The sequence below is a fragment of the Saimiri boliviensis genome, chromosome 8, assembly GCF_048565385.1.
Source record: "Saimiri boliviensis isolate mSaiBol1 chromosome 8, mSaiBol1.pri, whole genome shotgun sequence".
Taxonomy (NCBI): Eukaryota; Metazoa; Chordata; class Mammalia; order Primates; family Cebidae; genus Saimiri; species Saimiri boliviensis.
In genome coordinates, this window is record NC_133456.1 from 29,627,497 (window position 1) to 29,644,829 (window position 17,333).

At 40.6% G+C, this 17,333-nt stretch overlaps 1 protein-coding gene across 3 annotated transcripts in view; it reads right to left on the reverse strand.

Moving 5' to 3' along the window:
• CASR (calcium sensing receptor) overlaps positions 1-13,643 on the reverse strand; it is a 71,177-nt gene extending 57,534 nt beyond the window's left edge. Inside the window, exon 1 of one of the 3 annotated variants that reach the window (XM_003941648.4) lies at positions 13,497-13,643. The gene's annotated coding sequence lies outside the window, so the exon portion shown is untranslated. The other 2 variants (XM_010352412.3, XM_010352411.3) reach the window with 2 other exon arrangements.
• Positions 13,644-17,333: the final 3,690 nt, after the last annotated feature.

The following is a 17,333-nucleotide window of genomic DNA, read 5'->3' on the forward strand; positions in this document are numbered from 1 at the left end:
ATAGGAATGCTTGTGATTTTTACACATCGATTTTGTATCCTGAGACTTTGCTGAAGTTGTTTATCAGCTTAAGAAGTTTTGGGATGAGACAGTGGGGTTTTCTAGATATAGAATCAGGTCATCTGCAAACAGAGACAGTTTGATTTCCTTTTTTCCTATTTGGATGACTTATCTTTCTTTCTCTTGCCTGATTTCCCTGGCCAGAACTTCCATTACTGTGTTAAATAAGAGTGGTGAGAGAGGGCATCCTTGTCTTGTGCCAGTTTTCAAGGGGAATGTTTCCAACTCTTGCCCATTCAGTATGATATTGGCAGTGGGTTTGTCATAAATAGCTCTTATTATTTTGTGGTATCAATGCCTAGTTTATTGAGAGTTTTTAACACGAAGGGATATTAAATTTTCCTTTTCCATGTCAATTGAGATAATCATGGTTTTTGTTGTCAGCTCTGTTTCTGTGATGAATTCCACTGATTTATTTGTATATGTTGAACTAGCCTTGCATCCTGGGGATGAAGCCAGCTTGATCGTGGTGGACAAGCTTTTTGATGTGCTGTTGGAATCGGTTTGCCAGTATTTTATAGAGGATTTTTTTTATTGATGTCCATCAGGGATATTGGCCTGCAGTTTTCTTTTTTTATTGTATCTCTGCCAGGTTTTGGTTTCAGGATGATGCTGGCCTCATAAAATCAGTTAGGGAGAAGTCCCTTGATATGGTTTGGCTATGTGTCTCCACCAAAATCTCATCTTGAATTGTACTCCCATAATTCCCACATGTTGTGGGAGGGACCAGTGGGAGATAATTGAATCATGAAGGCAGGTCTTTCCTGTGCTGTTCTCATGATAGTGAATAAGTATCATGAGATCTGATGGCTTTACAAGGCAGAATTTTCCTGTACAAGCTCTCTTTGCCTGATGCCATCCACATAAGATGTGACTTGCTCCTCCTTGCCTTCCACCATAATTGTGAGGCTTCCCCAGACACCTGGAACTGTAAATCCAATTAAACCTCTTTCTTTTGTAAATTACCCAGTCCTGGGTATGTCTTTATCAGCAGCATGAAAAGGGACTAATGCATCCCTCTTTTTCAACTGTTTGGAATAGTTTCAGAAGAAATGGTGTCAGCTCCTCTTTGTATCTCTGGCAGAATTCAGTTGTAAATCCATCTGGTCCTGGGTTTTTTTGGTGTGAGGATGTTTCGGGGAGACTGCATTAAGGCAGTGTTCTTCATAGTGTAGACTCCAAGACCAGCAGTATCAGCACCAACTGGAAACTTAGAAATGCAAATTTTCAGACCTGTTGTGTCACATAAATTCTGGGATGGAGCCCAACAATGTGTGAGTCTGATACACACTTGAGTTTGAGAATTACTGCTTTAGGAGGTGGTCTTCAGCTGGGGACTAAGAAATCCTGCCCTTAAGGTTTCAGATGAAAATGTATATACTGAGAATATTAGTCGAGACCCCAAGCCCGATGTCAAACACTAGTGACTCAGAGTGAACTACACAAAAAATCTTTTTCCTCCACTATGTTAGCCTAAATAATTTACATCTAAGGCATGCACTCTTTCCTTTTTCTCCAAGGCTAACTTCAAGTTCACTCTTTCTAAGCAATATGAGAAAGGTATGTTTCAAAATACCTAGCCATTCAGGGTTGAAGGGAAAGAAGCCAAACATGCTTTCCACTCATTCCAGACCTCCAGAGGCCAACTCAGTAGTCCCAGATGTCTGATCCCATGGGGAGAAAGATAAAATTGATAAAATTCAACATCTTTTAATGGGAAGAACTTAGCAAGCTGAGAGTTGAAGGGAATATCATTAATATAATAAACAGTGATTGTAAAAAATAATCTAAGTCCAATACCACATTTACTGACAAAAATCTTAAAAATCTCCCCTTTAAAAATCAAGAGCAAGAAAGGATGTCCCATCACTACTTCTTTTTATCATTTTCCAGAGGTTTCAACCAGCTTAGTAACATAACAAAAATATATCAAGTATGTAAAGTTTAGAAAAAAAATTAATTAGTTACAGACAACTTGATAATCTTAGCACCTACATACAAAGAATAAGAATTAATAAGAAAATTTAGGCTGGGTGTGGTGACTGTACTCTGAGCTGCTTGAGAGGCTAAGGTGGGAGAATTACTTGAGCCCAGCCTGAGCAGCATGGTGAAACTTGTCTAAAGAAAAAGCAAAGAGAGAATTTAACAAAGTTGGTTGATGTAAAGTGTGAAAGAATCATTTGTATTTCTATTACTAATTGTAAACTGAAATATATACTTTATAAGTAGATACTACTTATAATAAAAAGTTTTTCAAAAATAAAATTAACTATTAAAGTTTTTCCACTTTCTTGAGATAAGCATTTATTGCTCTGAACTCCCTTCTTAGTATTACTTTTGTTATTATAACAACACATTTTATTATTATTAGACCTAAAGGGAGAGGTAGACTGCAATACACTAATAGTAGGGGCCTTTCACACCCCATTCTCAGTAATGGACCAATCATGCAGACAGAAAATCAACAGGGAAACATTAGAGTTAATGCTATGAACTTCCTTTTCAGGAAGGAAGTTTATTTACTTCCTTCTCAGGAAAGAAGTTTATCCTTAGGAAGGAAGTTTATTATAAGCAGTAGCTACTTACAAGAATAACAAAAAGTAATTTTCTCAAAAGTAAAATGAACCAGTAAAGTTTTTCTACTTTTTTGATATAGGCCTATTTACTGCTATGGACCTCCTTCTTAGTACTGCTTTTGCTGTATCCCATAGATTTTAATATGTTGTATATCCATTTTCATTCATTTCAAGAAATTTTAAAATGTCCTTCTTAATTTCTTCATTGACTCATTGGTTGTTTAGAAACATAGTGTTTAATTTCCATGTGTTTGTGAAGTTTCAGAAGTTCCTCTTGTTATTGATTTCTAGTTTCATTTCATAGTAGTCAGAAAAGATACCTGAAATAATTTCTATTTTTTAAATTTTATTCAGATTTGTTTTGTGGTCTAAGATATGGTCTATCTGGAGAATGTTTCATGTGCTGTTGAAAATAATGTGTATTCTACAGCAGTTGGGTGAAGTGTTCTATAAATTAGGCCTATTAGATGTGCTGTGTAGTTTAACTCTGATGTTTCCATGTTGATTTTCTGTCTGATCCATCCATTACAAGCGTGAAGTGTTAAAGTCCCCTTCTACTATTGTATTGCAGTCTATCTCTTCCTTTAGATCTATTAATATTTGCTAATATGCATCTCAGGGAACTAAAAAAGCAAAAACAAATCAAACCCTAAATTAATGGAAATAAATGATAAAATCAGAGCAGACATAAATGAAATTGAGACTAAAAAAATGTCAACAAAATGAAAAGTTGGTTTTTTAAAAAGATAAACAAAATGGACAAACGTTTGGCTACAGTAAATAAGAAAAAAAGAGAAGACCCAACCAAAGACTGTCAGAAGCAAAAAAAGAAAACATAAAAATCGAGAAAGAATCATTATGACTATTATGCTAATAAACTGGAAAACCTAGAAGAAATGGATAAATCTTGGACACACACAGCCTACCAAGGTTGAAACATGAGGAAATCTAAAACCTCAATAAACCAATATTGAGTAATGAAATAGAAATCATAATAGAAAGCTTTTCCTATCTGAGAAAAGCCCAGGACCTGATAGCTTCACTGCTGAATTCCATCAAACATTTAAAGAAGAATTAATACCAACTCTACTCAAATACTTCAAAAAAAAATTAAAGATGAGAGAACACTTACAAACTAGTGAGTTTCAAGGCCAGCATTATCCTGATACCAAAACCAAATGAGGACACAACAAAAAAAAGAAAACTTACAGGCCACTATCCCTGATGGACACAGATGTGAAAATTATCAACAAAATACTAGCACAATGAATTCAACAACACATTAAAAAAATCACTCACCCTGATCAAGAAGGATTCATCCCAGGGATGCAAGGATGGTTCCACATATTCAAATCAATAACCATGATACATCACATTAACAGAACGAAGAACAAAAACCATATTATTTTAATAGATATTTTAAAAGCAATTGATAAAATTCAACATTCCTTTATGTTAAAAAAAAAAAAAAAAAAAAAAAAAAAAACCAGGTGAGGGGACGGAAGGCAGCAAACCACACTGCCATGTGTGTACCTATGCAACAATCTTGCATGTTCATCACATGTACCCCAAAACCTAAAATGCAATAAAAAAAAAAAAAAAGAAAAGTATACACACACATAAAAATAAATAAATAAATAAATAAATAAATAAATAAATAAAAACCCTCATCAAACTGGGCATAGAAGGAACATACCTCTAAAACAATAAAGACCATATATGACAAAGTCACAGCTAACATCACACTGAATGGGGAAAAATTAAAGGCCTTTTCTTTACAATATGGAAGAAAACAAGGATGACTAACAATGCATTTTTCAGAACATATCCCCACTGCAAAGCAATCCATGACTGCCTCTCCTGTGTTCATATAGACAGGAAGACTCAACATTGTTGGAATGTCAGCTCTGTCCAAATTCACTGCAGTTCTAATAAAAATCTCAACAGGTGTGTGTGTGTGTGTGTGTGTGTGTGTTGCAAATACACAACTTGGCTAGTTGATTCTCACAAGTTATGTGGACAAGCAAAGAGCTGAGAACACTCAATACTTCAGAAGAGAAAGAACACAGAAGGGAGGCTCACCCTACCTGCTACCAAAGCTTAATATTCTGCTGGAATAATTGAGATACGTTTGATAATGGCAGAGAAGACAAACAGTTCAGAACAGAGAGCTCAGAAACACTCATGCATACATGGGAACTTGATAATTGACAGATGGTACTGTGTATTGGTGGGAGAAAGGTCAGACTATTCCATAACAGTATTGAGGCAATTGGTTATCCATGTTTTGGATCTGAACTCATATCATACACAAAAATCATACATATATACATATGTATGTATGTATTACCAAAAAGAAAAGACTCATAGACTTTTTCTTGTGTTTCAGTTTCAAATAATCACTGTGAAGAACATCATTGAGCATAAGTCTTTAACCATATTTCTGATAATTTCTTAATGATACAGTCCACAAAATGAAATGGTCAAAGGCTGTGAATAGTTTTAAGGCAATTGTTTTCTTGGTAATTTGTTAGGACAGTTTCCACTGTGCCCCACTCCACTGGCATTACCTTCAACATCTTAATATTGCTGATAAGAAAACTGGTATATCATTGTAAAAATTATTCAAGAAATAATATTGGTATGTTTCACCACCCATGTGATTGTCTTCATTTCATTTGAAAATCGTTACATCCTTTGGCTACTTTTTTGAAACCAATTCTTAATGTTCTTCCTATTAAATTCTATGAGCTCTTTATATTTACAAATTTGAACCTTTTGGCATATTTGCCGAAACTTGTTTTGAGTTTATTTTCATTTTAATTTAATTATAACTTTTTATATACAAGTATTTTAAATGTTGGCTGGGTGCAGTGGCTCATGCCTGTAATCCCAGCATTTTGGGAGGTTGTGGCGGGTGGATCATCTGTGGTCAGGAGTTCAAGACCAGCCTGGGCAACATAGTGAAACCCCATCTCTACTAAAAATGCAAACATTAGCCAGGCATGGTGGCACATGCCTATAATCCCAGCTACTTTGGAGGCTGAGGCAGGAGAATCACTTGAACGTGGGTGGCTGAGGTTGCAGTGAGCCAAGATTGCGCCATTGCACTCCAGCCTGGGCAACAGAACGAGACTCTGTTTCATAAATGACAATAATGACAACAATGAAAACAAGTATTTTAAATGGTTATATAATGAAATCTATCAATATTTTCCTTCATGATTCTCTGCTACTTTCATACTTAGAAAGAACTTCCCCATTCTTATAAAATATCCATTGCTTCCCTTTAAAACTTTCCAAACTTCTAGTTGTAACTTTAAGTTTTAACATGACTGAGTGTAGGTAAGTAAGAAGCTTTGCAGTAAGAAGCTCATTTCTTCAGATAGCTAAATAAGCTATGTGTGTTTATTTTTGCTGGTAGACATCCTTTGAGTTCCATGAAATCTGTATAAAGCGGAGGGGCAGCGATCTTGCGAAGAGCAGAGAACCAGGAGTAAGTAGAACCAACAACATTAACCAGGTGTTTTATTTACAGTTGTGCTTTCTTTGGCAAGCCAACCTTTCAGTATCCTGGTTTCCTAATTTGTAAAATTATCTCTGACAGGTTCTGGGAATCAAATGAATTAACATTAGAAGACTGTTATACCAGTCTACCTATTGAGATTTGTTCATCCTTAAATCACTCATTCATTCATTCATTCATTCAGCTCCTCCAGTGTACCAGGCACTATGATGGTTTCTGGAGTTTCAATGTTGAATAAGACATGCTGTCTACGCTTGATGAGCTTAAACAATGTACATTAGCTCATATAAGTCTTTTAACAACCACAGAGGTAGGTAGTGTTTACAGATAAGGACCTTGGGCAGGTTGTTCAACTTCTCTGTGCTTCATTTTCCTTATCTGTAGTTTGCAGAGAGGTTGAACAATCTGCCCAAGGTCACAGAACTAGTAATCTGTCAAACTGGGGTACAAGCTCAAGTAGTCTAACTCCAGGCCCCAGGCTACTACCTTTGTAGTGTACTACCTCTCCAAAGATGAGGGTGAATGGAAATTGGTTGATAATTGCATGGAGTATAAAATTTACTTAAACAATTTTCATTTTTAAGAGAGTGAAAAGAGAAGGCCACCTAGCCTCTTCACTATCTTTCCCTGAATCTCTTAATTGACAAGTACTTTAGCACATAAGGGCTCTAATGGAAAGGGGCTTTGGGCATAGGGATGAGTAGACCCAGATCCTGACCCAAAGAAGCTCATGATTGGATGGATTGGAAGCCTGAAGCTATGGTAGAGATCCTCAGCCTGAGTGTTCCCCCAGACCCCACCCTGGCTGTTTCATATCAGCTTGTACCCTCCTCCCCACTTCTCTTCCTACCCACTGTCTCCCACAGGAACTACCAGACTGGAGATCTGGGCACCACGGCTGGTGTCCCTGAGTAGACAGTGCCAATTCAACATCTGGCATACAGTTGGGGCTCAAATGGTGAACAAAACTAAACTAAAAGCTTATGTCAAATTATAGAGTACTTAGACTATATAAAAGATACAATAATTCTTTCAACCATCAACTTCTGTTAAGAGGAGAAAAGCAAAACTTTGTTCCTAAAGACAAACAATTACTGAGGGGTACAGTTACAATTTCTTTGAGTCTGCTTCTTTCTACCTACATGAAAAACAACAGTAAACAAAAAATATGCTTATTAGGAACTCTACCAACAGAAAATATGGGAGAAAGAAGTCCAATTACTCCATTTTTCTATTTGTTAGTAATTTTACTTGCATGTGTGTGACAGACTTGTTGAAGAGAGAATGGCTAAAATTAGTTTCCTCTCTGCAGGTATCATAATACCTTTGCCCCCATCATCACTGATAAGCATTCACAGAGGGTGGAGGAAAACAGGTTTCCACCTGGTTTCCAGGGGGAAAAAAATCAATTGTAGATTAAAAACACATTAAAACAAATTAATCCAGGTTACTTAACCTAAGAAATCTGCACACTTCCTGCTTTTTCAACATGAGGAAAGATGCTGGGGACTGAGTCAAAGGATATGAGCTAGTTAAGCACCCACCGTAGGCCATACATTGTGTTTAGCACCTTCCATATATAACTAATTTAAACTTCACAACCGCCCTGTGAAGGAGACATTACCTTAGCATCACAGGTCTCAAAGGCATGTCCACCGCTAAAAAGTGAGGCTCAGCCAGACTAATGTCATGCTGAAGGTCAGAGACAGAAAGCCCACTTTTAACAAAACTAGACTGTTCATGGCAGAGGCTAATCTTGCTTTCCTCATTTTATATTTGACCATCTCACTCATTTGGCTCTGCCTAATTACAATGTCTGTTCATTTCTGTGGCTTTGAGTAATGACAGTTGTTTGAGCAACTGAATCCAAAAGCACACCCTTAATCAGCACTTCCTAGTATCCACCTTTGGTGGAAACAGTAATAAAGCTCTTGGCAACTTTTCAACAATCACTATCACACATGTCCGAATTGTTTCCTGCCTTATGAATGAATAATGTGGTTACCAAGGCTGCACTGCATTATGAAATAGGAACTACCTAAATCCTCTAATTCTCATGGGCTTTAATAAAGTCCATGCAGGCACCTCAATTAGTGCTTATTGTATATGGGAAGACATGAGAAAAAAGGGGAATAAAGTCAATCAGGCTAGTGTCAGGCAAGAGTTGAACCAACACTACCAGGCATGAATGAGGGTTACACGTGCCACTTTAAGGCAATGACAAATAGGTGAAGTCTAATGTCCACCCACTTTGAACTGAAAGCCTCCCAGAAATAGAGAGAGTGAAAGAGAAAGAGAGAGAGTGAGAGAGAGGGAGAAGATGAATATTATATTTGGTGTGGATTAATTGTTCCTATTTTATGTTCAGACACAGAAATGGTCAAGGGCTCTTCTGAATCAGAGACAGCATTTTTTTTGGTACCAATCATGAAGTTCTCTGTATAAAAGCACTTCCCAGAATCCTGATGGCCAGTCCTGGTTGATACCCCCTTCTTTTTTTTTCTATCCCAAGATCACTTGAATGACAGAGCCAAATGATAACAGACCAGAATCCCAGCTTCACCTCTCCAAATCCTCTCCCTCACTGCCTACCTCTAATGAGTAACTGAGTTCTGTGGTGGAGTCTACTTTGGCGATATCTTAAGCATTTAGCTCATTTTCTCCATGGCTACTGTCATGACTGCCATGGTTCAGGCCATCATTATCATTATCTGAATGGGTATAATGTCTTTAAGTGGTTACTGTGTTCCAAATGACCCCCCTTCAACCCAGCATCCACATGCAGCCAGAATGAGTGCACTCTAAACAAAAATGCTCTCGAAGTTAATCCTCCATGTAAAACCCTCTAGCAGCTTCCTTTGCCCTAGAATAAATAATGAAAAGAATAGCCAACAATTTCTGAGTATATAATCTGTGCATATCTTATCTGAATCTTTGCAGCAATCCCATGAGGGAGGTATTGACCTCATTACCATTAATTACTGAGGCTAAATTACTTAACTGAGATCTCACAGCTAGAAAGTGGCAGAACCATGACTCAAACCTTGGTTCTGTGACCCCATTGTGCATACTTAAGCCACCTTGCTAGCCTGCCTACCTCTTGGTTCCTTAATTTTCAGATCCTTGAACCACTTGCAGATCCTAGAACCTGACACGATGTTTCAATCTGGTTTAGTTTTTGCTGGTTGCTCATTTTTGCACATGAATCTCTCTCCCATGCAGCTTTTTAGTAAAGAAAAAACCACCTATTGCACTGATGCTGTAAATATAAATTTCACAAGGTAGTTCATGGGGTGCTCTAACCAAGCAACATATATAACTTTTTCTTTTGTCTAACTGGTGTAATGCCTCGTCTTTCAAGATTCAACTCAAGTGTTACCTCCTCCAAGAACCTTCCCCTGACCCTTTCTCCCTTGGTAGAATTGACCACTCCTTTCTCTTATACATCACTATACCCTGATTATGCTTCCATTGTAATGAACACAATACTACCTGGACATGGATGAATATGACTCCCTCTCTTAGACTTCTATGAACTCCTTAAATGTTGGGACTCTGTCCCAGTAATCAATTTTAATTATAGTATATAGCACAGTTCTGGGCACGTAGAAGGTTTACTGTAAACACTGTTGAATGAATAAAAATATTTGCTTGATTGTTAAATATGTTGCTTCCTTAAAGTACGCCACGAATTACCTTGTGAAATTTATATTTACAGCATCAGTGCAATTGATGATTTTTTTCTTTACTAAAAAGCTGTATATGAATCTTTGAAAAGGTACATGCAGGTTTCGAAAAACTAAAAAATTCTGGCATCCTCCCAACTAGAGCAGAGGCTAGGGATGGAGGGAAGATATTACAGCCCACCTGCCACACCTGTTTTCACTGCTAAAGAATCTATTCAGTGATAACATTGAACAATCAGTGTATAAGCCATATTTGGTATCAGGGTTATATATATATTTACCTTGTTAATGGTAATATGGATGATTCACCTTTGAACTGCAATGCACACGTTTTATTGTACACAATAAAATAAACTGAAAACAATAGTTAATCAAAACATTTAATTATAAAACAAGAATACAGCAATGACAAACCATGACCAAATCAAGACAATGCAATTGATACTGTGATAACAAAGCATTCTTTCCCAAAGTGCCAAAAATGCCAAATTGGCACGTGTGCTTATGTAGTACGGCAAATGTCACATGTCAGTCAGCCTTCTTAATGACTAGCAGCCAAACACCATTCTTAATGGATACATTCTGTTCCTAGGTCAAAAACAAATATACCCTCAACCTTCGTCTGCATCTCTGAATATTGGCTCAAGGGAGATTTCCTTGAGAAAGCCTTCTCTGGTCTCACAGTTCAGTCTGTATACACAAGAACTTTGTGTCTTTCCTGTATAAGAGTTTATTTTAGTTTGTAATAACATATAGTCAATATTTAGTTAATTTCCTAACAGCTGCCACCCCAAAGCATCTATAAGCTCCAGGAGAGCAGGGACCTCACCTGGTTTTATATACCATTTAGTTCCCAGTGACAGGCACATAGCCAGGCACTCTACAAACATTTTGAATAATGAATGATGAATGATTTTTTTAAAAAAAACCTCTTACTAATTAACCAATTCTCTTAAGAATTATATGTGACTCCTCACCAGTCTCAAACTTCTCGTTAGTGGGATCCCTATCCTGAGGACCACCTTGTAGTCAGCTTCTTCCTCTTCATTATTCCCCTGCCCTATCACAGGGATCAGTCATTATATTCTCATCCTTTCCTCCCGACTCTCTCCCACCAAAATGTCTTAGGAGCGGCAGCTTATAACCAGTTTGAACTTTCTGACGTGGTTGGGATCCAGTTCAGGGTTATGCAATATGAAAAGATAAACAAAATAAAGGAAAATGTGGAGACTGGAGTACCTATTAGGTGATTTTAAACAATGGACACAGCTCTTAAAGAACCTGTGAATTCAGTAAAATAGAACATTTTTAATTAATTTAATTTCAACCACTCTGTTTTATCATAAAGACAAAAACTAGTTGATTTGCTGATTTCTTTTCACTCACTTAATATATTTTGGCCGAGCACAGAAGAAGTCTTGGAACAAAGCTGACTGTGCTGATTGTTGGCAGGAGGTAACCTGCATGTGTGGTCTCTCTCTTATATGGGAGGTGTTCCTAAACGACAGGGCTCTGTGCTCAAGGATTCTTCTCCACTCAAGGATCTTGGCCTGCTTCTTCTTTCCTACTTCCCCTCCAACTTCTCAAACATCTTCCCCTCCCCCTTGTCCACCACAAAGCTTTGTCCCTCAGCCTCTTCATGAGGCACCTGGGAGGCAGGTATAAAACATCCGCTCTCCCAGGTTCCTCCGGAGGAAAAATCCTAGGCATGCCATTTAGGGGATCCTGGAGTGGATGGAAGTGGGAAAGGCAACAGCGAGGTGTGACTGATGAACTTCTGTTTTAAGGAATGGGAACTACTGCGGTGTTAAGTTCCGGAAATCTAGAGCATTTCAGGAAGCAGCCTGCATAATTCCCTCTCAATAACAGACTACCTAAACTGCACGTGGAAAATCCAGTTTAAGGAGAAAAACAGATGTGTAAAGAACTTGTCATGGACTCTTCTCCAATGTGCCTTTTCCTCAAATCTCAAGGATAGTTGAACCAAGTAAATGAAATGTTTTCTTGTTTGCAGGCTCCCTACCCTGAGGCCCACGTTGTGAAAAACAAGGACAAAAGAGGTGTTGCAAGAAAGAACACTGGAGATTAAGGGATGTGGGCAGCGGTGGTGACATCATTTTCTGGATAAAGAATTAAAAGACGGTGACAGAACATGCAGAGTGGGAAAGGCTATGGGTAAAGAAAGGAGATAGCAATAGACACAAACGCTAGTGCAGGCATTGCCTCTAGAAGATAGACATGTGTATTATTTGACTTAAAAAAGAAACATATGCATGTTATCTATCCAAAGCTATAATGTTAAAATAATAAGAAGAAAACTCCATCAGCCTGGTATGCTTGAAATATATATGGAGCCTGGTGATCAGGTCCCGGGAACTGACAGTCTAATTTGGTGCCACTGAAGCAAAGTCCCCAAGGTAATTGGCCGCTTGACCCAGGAATCCTGCGGGCGCACTGAGGGTCCCAGAGGCCAGAGCTGACCCGGTGGCTCTCCCTTCCATTATGCCTACAGTCTGTAAAGCTACCTGTCCCGTTATTAACACGTGGAAAGCGGGTCCTTTCTGACCACATCACAGGCAGAAAGAAGGCGGAGGTGAAAGAAACTACCGACAGCAGGCGTTTTAGTGCGGGCTCCCGTTCATTCGCGTGGGCGATCCGCTGCCCCTTCTGGGGGGACACTAAACAGTCCAGTCCTGAGCCTGGGAAAGCCTTGATCCTGCTGATTCTGTAATCTGGTCCCTACTCCCCCCACGTCCACATCCAGTGCTGCCAGGCCGGAGCTGCTCCGGCGTGCGCCCCTCGTTAGGCCCCAAGCCCTGTGCCCCAGTCTCGGCCACGGCCTGTGCCACGGCCCACCCTGTGCCACGGCCCCTCCCCGACCCGGGGCGCTTTCCGCCCGCCCTCCTCCGGTCGCCGGTCCTACCTGCGTAGCGGCCGGGGCTCCCTCGCACGGGGGCAGCTCCGGCCCCTCGGCCGTGGGTCCCCACGAGGATATGGGCTCAGGTCTGAGCTCAGGATGGCGCGCGGACCCTCTCCCTATGCCGAGGTCACGGTCTTGGAGAGGCGCGCGTGGCTCCCTGAGCTCGCGGCGCCCGCCTTCGGGTCCGGCCGCAGCGGCCCCCGCAGACCCTCTGGGCGGCCGCGGCGGCCCCGGCCCCAGCCCCGGAGCTCCGCCCCTCTCCCGCTCCCCGCCCGCTTGCCCCCTCGCGGTCCCGGACTGCCGAGCCCAGCTGCCCTCGGAGCCCACTCGCGGGCTGCCCTCCAACCCTCACCCCAGTTAGTCCCGGTTCCCTCACCGTCTTCTCAGCCAGCAGAGAGCTGAGCTGACGCCGCCTCAGGGTCGGTGAGGGCGCATCTTCCGTTCCCCGAGGGCCACACGCCGGCTCGGGTCCCCGGCAGACGGCGAGCCCGGCGCTTAGGTCCTCTCCTGCCCTCTCCCGTGCCGCGCCAGGGGTTCTAGGCTCCCAAATCCTGCACCTGCTGTCGGGAGGTCCTCTTCCCCCACCCCTATTCCCAGGCGATGGAAAGAGGCTTAGGGGGCCTTCGACGCCACCAACGTTCTCTGTGCCCAGGGTGGCACAATTTTTTCTGATATAAGGCCAGAGATTCACAGTAAAATAAATACGAATCGCATGCCCAAACTCTTACTCATTCTGCAAGACTCAGGTCAAGCGTTGCCTACGCCGCAAGACCTCGGTGCTGGCAAACAGCTCCCTCCTTCCACACTCCTGCGCGGAACGGCGCGCGGTCCTCCCTAGCTGCAGCCAGGTGCCTGTTGCACTTGGACTATTCTATCCCGACTCCACATCGCGCTCCCCGGAGGCCCGGACCTGGCCTTGCTTATCCTTGTCCCCAACTCCTGGCACGGTGCCTGCCACCCATCACAGCACTGGAATATTTTATGAATAAGTGGAAAATTAATTTCTTTTGTAGAAAACCACATTTTTTTGTGTTTGTTTTTGGCTTTTTACCTTCAGATAAAGCATACTCCTTTGAGTAGGCTATTTGCTAGTCTCTACAAAGAGCCACCAAAAATATTGTCCCCTTTAATGCAGTATTCCACGCTTGGGGAAATGTCCAGAACAAAATAATATTCGTGCGGAGATGTTTTTAGCAGGATCATTTATCACAAAAAAATAATTTTTAATACCAGAAAAAGCAAACAAAGCCAAACTGTCAACAGTAGGAAACTGGTTGAATAAATTAGGGTGACTTAATGGGATATTATACAATCCTTAAAATGATAAACATCAAGAGAGAAGTGCTTCAAATCCTTTTTAGAATAAGGAGGGAGTATGTATTTATTTATAAAGAAAAAAAGGAAAACATGAAGTAACATGATAAAATGTTTGCAAAATACTATTAAGCAAAAAGCTTATTGGGGCATTTATCATGTTTAATAACTTCATATAAAAATTCAGATTTCTTCTCCGCAAAATGGCAATAACATCTGCCTCAAGGGGTCCTTGGAGTAGTAAATGAAATAGCCAAGGAAAGGGCCCAGTACAGAATGGATATTCAACAAAGTTTCCATTTCCTTTATTCAAAAGAACACAGACTCTCATCCAGCAAGTCTAACACATCCTCATCATGGCCCATTTCTGCTCATTTGGCTTCCTTTCCTCAAATGCAGGGTGGTAGAAGGAGCTGAGCAAATGTTAAAGCACTAGTGAAGGGGAAAAATCTAGTTAATAAGAATCAATGTGAAGTTCCCCCTCAGGTGGAAACACCCAGCAGTTTAAGTTTGTAATGGGGGATGTGGCTCAATAGTGGTGTTTATCAAAATATCTTAGATTTATTTTAGTTGGCTACAAGCACAGCCTTGTGAACACCCATAGGTTGAATGAGTTCAGTTCAAAACCTGCATGAGGCTGCAATCTTAGGCTGAATTAATACTCCTCAATGGTCAGGTTACACCTGGACATAATGTCTAAATTTGGGCACTATGTTTAAGAAAGTGTTACTCTGAAGATCTATTATTGCTTCCATTTTAAAGATGAAGAAATGGATGCTTCCAGTATTTAGGGTTGGGCAGTTAGGAGTTGGCAGAGCCAAGACCTGAATCTGATCAGCTTGACTTACAGTACTGGTGCTTGGGTCACTTTACCAGCGTGTCCCAGTGTGTGCATCTGCCAGTAGAGATAGTCTTGGGTGGCACACAGACAATAACGTTAAATAACAGTGGAACACAAGATGAAAAAAAGATATGCCCTTTTCACTTCTCTTGTTCCTATGGATTATGTCAAGGAAGGAGTATCATTTTTGTGGTATTTGTCTTTGCACTCCTCTAACGCTTGCCAATCTCCTGTTTTAACAAAGAGAATGCGTCTTGTTCAGAACCTTTGCTAGGCAACAGCCTCTAAGTAGAATTTCTTATCATCAGTTTCTCTTTAATCTGTTATTATTCCTCATGCAGTTAAGTTCCAATTGACATAGTTTTCCACTTACAAAGTGATGTGGTTTCCATTTAAGGTACATTTTATTATGTGAGAAAAATGAGCAACTTAAAAGAAAGATATAAAAGAACTAATAGGACCAGTGATATTTAAGTTTGGAAAATACAACCTCATACTCTATTATGACCAGTGGATAGAAGGAATGGTAGGAAGATTTCAGTCCACAATGAATCAAAGCTGCCTGGGAAGATGCTGAAGGACTGATGTGGGAGCTCAAACACTATGGATAGAAGCTTTAAAGTTCCTGCCAACCAGGAGAATCTGGGATTCTTGATAGCAGAGCATCTCAGGGATCTGACCTTTGGAAGCACAGATTTTGGAGTAAGTCACATTCAATCCTTTTGGACAGATCCCAAAGAAGAGTTCCAAGTAAACGCAGAAAAATAGCAGCACCTCTGTGTCCATGGTATAATTAACAGGGGACTAGAAGGTTCTCTCTAAGGTAACTTTTGAAAGAGAAACATTTGGGAGGGTTTAAAATGTTAGGATGTTTGTTTACACTTCAATCATTTACTTCCTTGTACCTTCTTCTGGTATACCCTCTCTTCCTAGCATCCTCAAGGGCCATCCTTCTTTTCATATTCCAGCATCTCCAGTCCCCAAATTCCACATCATATGGCCACTGTTTCCCCTAAAGCAGCTCCCCTTGCTTTTCTTTTTTAAAAACCCTTTGGACCAGTATTAAACTGCATGTGTGTGGGGGAAAAAAAGGTACATCGGGCCGCCAGCAGTTAAAAAGTATCTTTGGTATAGGAAATTTACTTTTCAACCATAAAGTCTGAAAATCCGTAACGTACAGAACCATAATCTGCTTGCCTTATGGTTCAAGAACATTTGCTGTGTAGAGATCACCTGGGCCCCTGACTGCTAAGAACAGAAAGCCCCGTGGAAACCTATTTGGCAGATAAGCTGGTGGGAAAAGACCATTCAGACAGTCCAGTGGAAGGACTAAATGCTTTCACTGGAAATGCTTGTTTAATTGGGTTAGGAAGTTCTTTCCTGAGACATCTCTGATGTCTTTCCTTTCCTTTCCTTACACACGATCTCCAACCCATCTACAAGTCCTGATGGTTTGACTTTCAAAATACATCCAGACTCAACCTCTTTTTCCTACCTGCACCACTTCCAGCCCTATCCAAGCTGGCATCATCTTTCTCTAGAAGACTCCTATCTGGTTTTCCTGCATCCACCTTGCTGTCCTACAGGCTGGTCTTCCCAAAGCAACTGCAATGACACATTTCAAACTAAACTTGGATTCAGTCATTTCTCTACTCAAAACCATGTCTGTAATGCGTTACCGTCTCAGAGTGAAATTCAGTAAAATTCATGGCCCATTAAAACCAGCATCATGTGGGTCCTGGCTTCATCTCTGATCTTATCCCTACCATCTTACTTGGCTTCACACACACTGGTTTCCTTGCTGGCCTTTGGATGTGCCCAGCATACCCTGTATTGGAGCCTTTGCATTTCCTTCTCTCAGTCCAGGGCACTCTTCTCTCTCCCTTTTTTTATTTGAGACAAAGTCTCGATCTGTCACCAAGGCTGGAGTGCAGTGGCGCAATCTCAGCTCACTGCAACCTCCACCTCTTGGGTTCAAGTGATTCTCCTGCCTTAGCCTTCCAAGTAGCTGGGATTATAGGGACATGCCACCACACTCGGCTAATTTTTGTATTTTTGGTAGAGATGGGGTTTCACCATGTTGGTCAGGTAGGTCTCGAACTCCTGACCTCATGATCCCTCCCTTCTTTTGCTCTTTATTCAGAGTGGTATTCCTTTGGCTTTTCCATCCCATAGGAACATAGCCCCTGTTTCACCTTATTCCACCACTGTTTCCTTGCCCTGCTTTTTGGAGTGTTGTAAACTTTACTGATGAGAACAATAAAATTGGTGGTGGAGATGGTGTCACAGACCTGCCTGGGCAACATAGTGAAATCTTGTCTCTACGAAAAACACAAAAATTAGCCAGGTACAGTGGTATGCATCTGTAGTCCCAGCTACTCAGGAGATTGAGAGAGAAAAATCACTTTAG